A 9,067-nucleotide genomic window follows, 5' to 3' on the forward strand; every position below is an offset into this window, starting at 1 on the left:
TTTGTGTCGTATGTGGGAGGGCGGCGTGGACAGGAAAGTGTAAAAGCATTGGCCACCACTGCAGGTACCTGCTTAGTGTGTTGATAGTAATAAAAAAGGTGCTCAAAGATCATTAAGCCCAAACCCTCACTTCACAGATAAGGAAAGTAAGAAATCAAATGACTTGACTAAGGTCACTGACACAGCCAGCTGAACGCAAGGAGTATTGTATCATTATTTATTGCTCTGGGGAGGAGGGGCTATGATGACAGATAAAACTTCTCATAGACCTGCCTGATATTAGCCCCTAACCCCCAACACGGTATCGAGTTTGTTTGGTTTGACCAATTGATTGATTGCTTGTACATTGATTTTGACAAGAAATGCCCAGAAAATAATGTTCTTAAAATCTTACTTTGCGGGCTTCCCTGGTGGCGCAGTGGTTAAGGATCCGCCTACCAATGCAGGGGACACGGGTTCGAGCCCTGGTCCGGGAAGATCCCACATGCCGCGGAGCAACTAAGCCCGTGCGCCACGACTACTGAGCCTGTGCGCCTAGAGCCCGTGCTCCACAACAGAGAAGCCGCCGCAATGAGAAACCCCCGCACCACAACGAAGAGTAGCCCCCGCTCGCCGCAACTAGAGAAAGCCTGCGCGCAGCAAGGAAGACCCAATGCAGCTAAAATAAATAAATTAAAAAAAAAAAAAAAAAAAAGAAGTTCCATGAGGAAGGGGGCCAGGCTGGTCTAGTTTTGCTCACAATTGTACCCCTTGCACCCTTCATTTGCTTTGCACATGGGAGGTGTATGATAAATATATGTTTATAAATTAACCTAATAGAAGGGAATATGAAATAGTATGAACATTTGGATAATGCCTCTGTATAAGTAAATACCAAATACTTGTGATTATAAAATTGATTAATCCTTTATTAGAAAAATAATTCACATGTTTAAGAAGGCGTCAACTACAAGTCTGGGAGGAAATGGAAGGCAAGAAATCCAGAGGCTTGAGGAGAAAATCAGACCTTTCTTCCTCAGATCCGTCTCTGTTTCTGATTCCCTAAATTTTCCATTACTCTAAACCACAAGCTTCTGCAAGGCTCAGTGTGTTTTAATTAAACCCCAACGATGAACGCAGACTTTCCGAACTCCGTCCCGGTTTGCGCCCTTGTGCTTCCAAGCAGGCTTTAAAGAAAACAGTGAGGAGGCCTGATACTCAACAAGGCCTTAGGAGTTTGCGTTACTCTCGCCCAGAACAGAACCACAGAATAACGGTGCAGAGACTTACCCTGAGGGCCTAGAGTGGCACTTAATGAGCACTCCCTCGCCTCCTGGGTTGGCATTTTGTTCTTTATTTGCCTGGTTTGTGTTCACAGAGTTAAAGCTCTGTCTGTGTGACTCAGGCCATGAAAATGCTTGACTTGGCAACCCACGTGGCTATTCCCCACACGGGCCTCAGCCGAGGGCCCGGAGAAGCAAGAAGCCTGGCCCCGCAGCCCTCTCTGGTGGCGTCTGTAATGTCCCTGCGGCCCCTGCCAACAGCCACGGTGGAGGGAGGCTGCGAGGGGAAGCTGTGTCCTGAGTTAAACCCTCCTCCAAGAGGTGGCCTCACAAAACCACATGGGATCCAAGGGGAGACTTTCTTTCTTACTTTCTTCTTTCTCTTCTTCCTCCCTTCCTTTCCTTTCATTCTTTTTCTTTCGTTTCTCCTTTTCTTGATCCTTCCCTCCCTCTCTTCTCTCCCCCGCCCTCCTTCTTTCCTTCTTTCTCTGTGGGTGTCTCTCTCTCTTTTTTTTTTAATTTTTTTTTGGCCTCGCTGCGTGGCTTGCAGGATCTTAGTTCCCCAACCAGGGATCAAACCTGGGCCCTCAGCCGTGGAAGCGCGGAGTCCTAACCACCGGACCGCCAGGGAATTCCCTCCCTTTGGGTCTCTTGTGAAAATGAAAAGAACAAAAATCTCAAAGAACTATTCAACTAGCAGACATTTCTTTGTGTCCCCTGGCCTTTCCTAGCTCCGTCCCTCTCTCCAACTCAGCCCTTTGCTTTCCATGTAAGAGATACAGGTAGCTCTTATGCAAAAGTATGAAGAAACCAAGAGAAAATCAACAACTAGCCGTTACAGGATTGTTGCAGTTATACTTTAATCTGACAAACATGGCCTGAGGGTTACCTGCATGGTCTCTGCAGATTACGTGGGTGTCACCCACAGGGCCCGTTAGTATCCTTGGCTACTGTGTAACACTCAGAGAGGTTGGTGAGATAATCTTGGTTCAGGACACTGAACCACATTATACTTGAAACATATACTATGAAATGACTTTTGGACTCTGAGCAAAGTTATAACATTTGCTGAGTCTGCCAAGTTGACCAGTAGATAAGGAAAAGATACATAGTTTAAATATTAAACAATGCAATTTGAGGGGCAATCCCCTCCTAAAGCTGGACCAAGAAACTAATTTGCAGCCTGCACACATTCATTTCACAGAGAAGAGTGGGTTTCAGCTAACAGGTCTCCAAGGCCTTCATCCCAGTAATGGCATGGCCCCCATGCACGCCTCTGGGAACTGGATGGCTGGACTGCAGCCACAGGGCCATAAAGATAAAATTCAGGAAGTGAGTTGGTATCTTCATTTTAGTCCACTGGTTTGAAATTCTCAGGCCAGCATTAGCTGGTGAGTTTTAAAGGAGAATTCATGGTTTGGAAAGAGCTCGAGGCTTGCTGCCTTTTCAGTGTGCAAAGTCATTCTTTCCCTGAGTGTTCATCACCTCAAATCTTCCTCGGCATCCCAGCTCTGCTATCTGGGAATAGGTGCACCTTTTGGTAGGTGAGCGCCAAGTGCTCAATCCAGGAAATTGTTACCGTAATGATTTACATGCATGTCCTGAGCCCCACTGGGCACTAAGGAGGTGGCTGCTTTGCTAATAAATCTTGCATTCGTCCACGTTAATTAAGGTAATCTGAGTCTGCAGTCAAGCGTACACTTTTCAATGAGCAGCCAACTTTCCTTCTATTAAATTTTTAGGAGAATGTATTACCAAATTCTGGGAAACAGCATCAGCAAGAAGCGGAGCTGGCGTAGGTTTTAAGACCTCAGCCGTGTTAAGCTGGCTTCCCTGAACACATCCAGGCCGTGCACAGCGAGTCAGATGGTGTCGCTGCTTCCAACGCCCCCGTGGCGGTCTCGACCCAGCCACAACCGCTGGAAGAAGGACAGAGGAGCGCTGCAGTGACAGAGGACAGGCTCGGAGTCTGTGCTCAGAGGAGGATGTAAAATGAAGAAGAAACCTGCACCATGAGCTTTTGGAGACCGTAATCCAGTTGAGGGGGAAAGATGGCACCCATGAAAGTGGAAGTAACACTGCTGAACGGCAGGTGAGCCTGAACCAAAGGATGGGACAGAGCTTCAAGGAGGGAGAGACGAACGTGTGGGAGTGAAGAGGGAAGGTGGGGAGGATGCCAGCTACAGGCTCCGGACCTGCAGAGGAGGAGGAAGGGGGTACCGAGGGAGGCGGCGGGAGGAACCGCGGCTGGAAGCAGCGGTCATGTCGGGACCTGGAGGGCCCTGAAGGTCAAGCTGGCAGCTGCCCTGGCCTCTCCCGGACGACCCAGAGCACTAATGTTTTCTGAGGAAGGGGGAAGAAGAAAGCACCGTTTTACAAAGGCCAACAGAGAGGTTGAGCTGGATGGGCAGACGACATGGAAGCCCGGCAGCGGACAGATCTGTTAGGACGCTGCACTCGTGGCTCAGGTCCGTGATTTTGAATGCTGGGTGGGCATCCCGGCTAAGCCGAGGTGATGCCCTGGGATGTGGGGAGAAAATATCAGAATTCTTATTTGTACTTCCTTTTAAAATTCTCATCTTTTTCTGAGTCTATTTATGTATTTTAAATGAACATACCCGTTTAATAGAAAATATGTATATTATAGACTGACTTGTACCCAAATTCACATGTTGAAGCCCTAACCCCCAATGAGACAGTATTTGGAGATGGGGCCTTAAGGAAGTATTAAAGGTTAAATAGGGTCATAAGTGTGCAGCCTTATTTTGATAGGACCCTTATGAAAAGAGGAAGAGACACCAGGCCTCTCTCTCTCTCTCTTTCCGCACACACACAGAGAAGAGGCCACGTGGGGATACAAGGAGGTGGCCGTCTATAAGCAAGAAGAGTCTCATCAAGGGACATCCCTGGTGGCGCAGTGGTTAAGAATCCGCCTGCCAATGCAGGGGACACGGGTTCAAGCCCTGGTCCGGGAAGATCCCACATGCCGCGGAGCAACTAAGCCCGTGCGCCACAACGACTGAGCCTGCGCTCTAGAGCCCGCGAGACACAGCTGCTGAGCCCGTGTGCTGCAACTACTGAAGCCCGCGTGCCTAGAGCCCGTGCTCCACAACAAGAGAAGCCACAGCAAGGAGAAGCCCGCGCACCGCAACGAAGAGTAGCTCCCGCTCGCCGCAACTAGAGAAAGCCCGCGCGTAGCAACGAAGACCCAACGCAGCCAAAAATAAAAAGATAAATAAATAAAAAAAAGAAGAGTCTCCTCAGAAACCAACCCTGATGGCAACTTGATCTTGGACTTCTGGCCTCCAGAATCGTGAGAAAATAAAATTCTGTTCTTTAAGCTGCCCAGTCCACGGCAGCCCTAGCAGACTAATACAGCACATAATACGTAAACAGTCAAAAATTGGAAGAGGGAATTGTACAGATTTTGTTAATGCACATGATCGAAAGAGTTTGGGGGACAGTGCTCCGGGTGCTAGGGCTCCTAGTTGAGAAGGCAGTGAGTGCTAAGAGCTTCTTCAGGGGAAAAATAGGAACTCCGTGAGCCACTGGACATAGAAAATGAGAGGAAGAGAAGTATGAACTTCCCAGGGATCTCTGGGATTTTCAGTCTGGGAGAGGGGGAGAGCTATCTCTATCCCGTGGGAGATAAGGATGGCAAGAGTTGATCCCATGGGAGGGTCAGAGAAGCTCAAGGACCACAGCACTGGACGTCCTCCGAATGAGAAAGAGATATGGCCAGAGAGGAGAAAGGCAAACAGGGATTTCAGGGCCACAGAGGTCAAGGGAAAAGAGACTTTGGAGGAGGGCACAGTGGCCAGCAGTATCAAGGAGTTCAAGTGGAACGACCCCGAGAAATGTCTTGTGGAATTCCACAAGGAGGTCATTGGCGACGTTTAAAAAGTGACTCCAGTAGAGGGGAGAGGATGCAAGCTGGACTGCAGGGGGTTAAGAAGGGACAGATGGGGAGGAAATGAAGGCATCAGGTTATGTTTAGATTTTAACTGTTAAAATGTGTCAAAGTCAGAACTGCAGGGGGTGGGAGGTAAGCGTTCCCTTCATCTCCAACCCCTGAGGAATTCCCTGTTACTAGTTAAACAGCGTTAAGTGGTAACGGGGGCTGGAAAGGTGGGACATGGGGGTGAGGGGGGATGGTGAGGCAGCAATAAAGTGCTCAGTCCTGTCCCAGAACCTTCCAGACAGCTCTGGCTTTGTGTGCGAGTTTGTGTGTGGGACAGAATACAAGACACAGCCAGACGGGATACATAATTCTCAAACCCATAGGCTGATGAGAAGTCTGGAAATTTCTCCCAAATTTCATACCTTATTTGATAGTTGAATGTCAGAAGATCTGACATAAAGGGCGGGAATAATGGCAGGAAGAGACTGAAGTTCATTTGGGCATCTCGGCCACCAGCAATCAGACACCCAGAAGACACCATCTCAGTATTCTGCCTTTGCCTGGGTGTAAAATTGTTTACTATCCATTTCACAAGTGTGCAGACAAATTGAAAGTCACATGTGAGAACTAATGAATCCTTATAAAATTCTTTGAGATCCACAGATGAAAGGGACTGTTTAAGTACAGAGTATTATCAGCTAACGGTTGGAGCCCACTGAACGAATAGGATTCTCCCAGAGAATAAACTATGTCCTGGGAATAAATCCAGTAATTGTGGAAAATGCGTTAAACATTTTAGGTGAAAAGCCGTAATTACTGATAACTCTTCAGCAGGCAATCTTTCCAGTTCTAGAATTATCTTACTAGTTCACATCCTGGGATGTTTGTGGACCTCATACAGAATTTCAACATCTGTTTCATAGAATCATTGACTCTCAGGTCTGGAGGGGTCACCTGATCTGACACCCCTTTGCTCATTAAATGCCCTCTGTGATACCTAGGAAAAAAATGGCAGCCTACCCCATGCTCAGTTTCTCCAGCTGGGCACTGATTAGCCCCCATTCTCACTTTCTTCTGTCTAAACAGTTTCAAAAGTCCTTTTTACCATCTTTTGCATCTTTGCAAGCCAAGGTTCATTTAAGGCTTCTGCTGTCCTAAGTTCCTTCTCATGTCCATCCTGGGCTATTCACTCTTCTCTATGTTTTTGCACATCTTTCAAAATTCTGATCCCACTGGTGAGGCCCCAAATTTTCTGCAATAATGACTTAAAATTTTTTGTGCAAATGTGCACACACTCACCCAATGGTTTTTTTGTGCACAGTGACTTGCCTAAACTCAAAAAAATAAAACCTGACATGACTGCAGGGTCAATATGATTCATATAAATTCTCAGAGAGTGGTTCAGCAGGTCACTTCGCATTAGGCTGAAGAGGTCTTCTTAAGATCAATGGAACTGATGTTACAGTATCAGTCCCTGGCTCAAGCCAGCAATGAACTGTTTGTACCGGAGAGCATAACTGGTTTGAATAAAGTAATGATGGGACTCAGGACTGGCTTCCCATCCAGACCCAAGGCCTCCTGCCCGTGCCCTCAGTCATGACAGGGTGAGGCAGAGCGTGAGTGGCTCAGAACAATTACTGCATGGGCCTCTGGAAAAACATCACAGTAACATCCACACAGGGAGACCTGAGGCTGGCGCTCTGCCAGGGAGAAAAGACAATGACAGAGAGAAAGACAGGAGCCAGGAGAAATACGGCCTCATGGAAATACGTCTTGGCTAAGGGAGGGGAAGAGGGGTGATATACAAAGAAAGATGGGAGGAATATTCAGAAATTTCTCAAGGTGTGCCTTTGCGCAGTCTCATCCATATTTGGACCCCCAGGTGGACATCCAGTGTGTGTTTTTTTTTAATATTTATTCATTTATTTGGTTGCTCTGGGCCTTAGTTGTAGCACGTGGGACCTTCGTTGCCACGTGCGGGATCTTCGTTGTGGCACGTGGGATCTTTAGTTGTGGCATGCGGACTCTTAGTTGCGTCATGTGGGATCTAGTTCCCTGACCAGGGATCGAATCTGGGCCCCCTGCATTAGGAGCGCAAAGTCTTAACCACTGGACCACCAGGGAAGTCCCCATCCAGTGCATGTTTAAGGAGAGCCTTAAACCTTTAGGTATGTGTATTATGCCTGGGGGCGGGGAGATTGCAGGCAAGAATGTGCACGTGTGCACATGCATGTCTGTCTGGAAGGGAGGGCTGCCTGTAGGCCAGGGTGGGGCTGGCATGTGCTGGTTTATTCCCCCTTGGCTCAGAGGTTCAGGTAGGGGGAAAAGTACAGGTGGGGTGGAGTAGGGTATGTACCCATTGCAAAGGTAGGGATCTACCCCTGAGGTGCACACCCCTGAAATCTCATTCAAAGTTCAAAGAGGTAACAAAAGGGGTGTGTGTACCCACAGTGTGAGTCTGCCACACGTGAAAATAGATGCCCAAGCGCTTACACTCTAGAATTTTACAGTGCAAACCAGGAGGCAGCTCCTAATAATGTGGCAACAAAACAGTAAATGTTGAAGCTGCGGTCTCTCAGCAGGCATGAAGAAATGGTTGATCTTGGATCCACGGGCAGCCATGAATACAATGAGGAAGTCATAGAGCAGGAATCATCCAAAACGGAAGTTTCAGGGTCACAGAGGATTTTTCTTCTTATCCAAACGAAACAGTCTCAGGAATGCCATTCCGTGAGCACAGGCTGTGAAATTCCACAAAGATGGAATTCTCTCCACGTGCGATCCTCAGTTCACTGAGGTTTTCACCCCACATTTATTTGTGGAGGGGGCGGCTGAGGGGAGCTCTTGAAATTCAAGCTCTTCCCAGAAAGAGTGCAGAACTGACCAGGCATCTCAGCTCATCTGAACCCAGGCCTTTTTCATGTACTTGACAAAAAGAGCTAACTCTCTAAGAAGACCGTTTTCACATTAGCCACGTATTTAACTTTAATGTTCATATAACAGTTCAATGGGATATTTACCAATAACAAGAAATTTTAAAAGAGCGCTTTCAAAAATAGAAATTCAGGTAAAATACTACTCCCCACATGGGTGACAAGGAAGCACACTCTTCTCAATCAACCTCAAAGATCATCCTGTTTGCGGGGAAGGAGTTATATTTTTTCTACTCAGAAAAATTATTTGAAATAAACTGATGTGGTTTCACAAAATGGGTTGGATCCATTGCTAACAAATGGCTCAAGAAACGCTGTCATGTTTCAAGAGAAAAGTAAAACTGTTATATGGACGTGACGTCGTGGGTGTAGGAACGAAGGTGTGTGTGCGGGGACAAGGGAGGAGACTGCTGCCCAGTGTCGGGGGTCCCAGAAAGGCTGCCCAGAGGGACTGACACATGAGTGAGCCCTGCGATGCAGGCAGGGGAGGAGCGGCTAGAGATCGCGCCCGGCAGAGAGCAGCGAGAGCAAAGGCACAGAGGGACCCAGCAGACGATGGGTCCAGGAGTGAGGAAGGGGCAGCGCAAGATGAGGCTGAGGGTGGGGTTAGGGATGGGCCACAAAGCCCTTGGAAGCCAGGCTGGGAGGCTGGATTTAATCCTGGGGGAGACAGGGGCCTTCCCGGGGAGTGACGTGGTTGGACTTGCATCTAATTTTAGGTGGAAGGTGGTAAAACTACAGCAGGGCAGGGAGATTCACCAGAAGGTTAACATTATCAGCCAAACACGAGCAACAGAGAGCAAATGAGTCAGCAGAAGACCTTTTTTTTTTTTTTTTTTTTTTTTTGCGGTACGCGGGCCTCTCACTGTCGTGGCCTCTCCCTTTGTGGAGCACAGGCTCCGGACGCGCAGGCTCAGCGGCCACGGCTCACGGGCCCAGCCGCTCCGCGGCACGTGGGATCTTCCCGGACC

At 48.1% G+C, this 9,067-nt stretch overlaps 1 non-coding gene across 1 annotated transcript; it reads right to left on the minus strand.

The window, feature by feature from the left end:
- Window positions 1-7,214: 7,214 nt before the first annotated feature.
- On the minus strand, window positions 7,215-7,287 carry TRNAR-CCU (transfer RNA arginine (anticodon CCU)). The gene has a single exon. It is a non-coding gene; the product is annotated as a tRNA-Arg (tRNA).
- Between the last annotated feature and the right edge of the window lie 1,780 nt (window positions 7,288-9,067).

This window comes from Physeter macrocephalus, chromosome 10, assembly GCF_002837175.3.
Source record: "Physeter macrocephalus isolate SW-GA chromosome 10, ASM283717v5, whole genome shotgun sequence".
NCBI lineage: Eukaryota > Metazoa > Chordata > Mammalia > Artiodactyla > Physeteridae > Physeter > Physeter macrocephalus.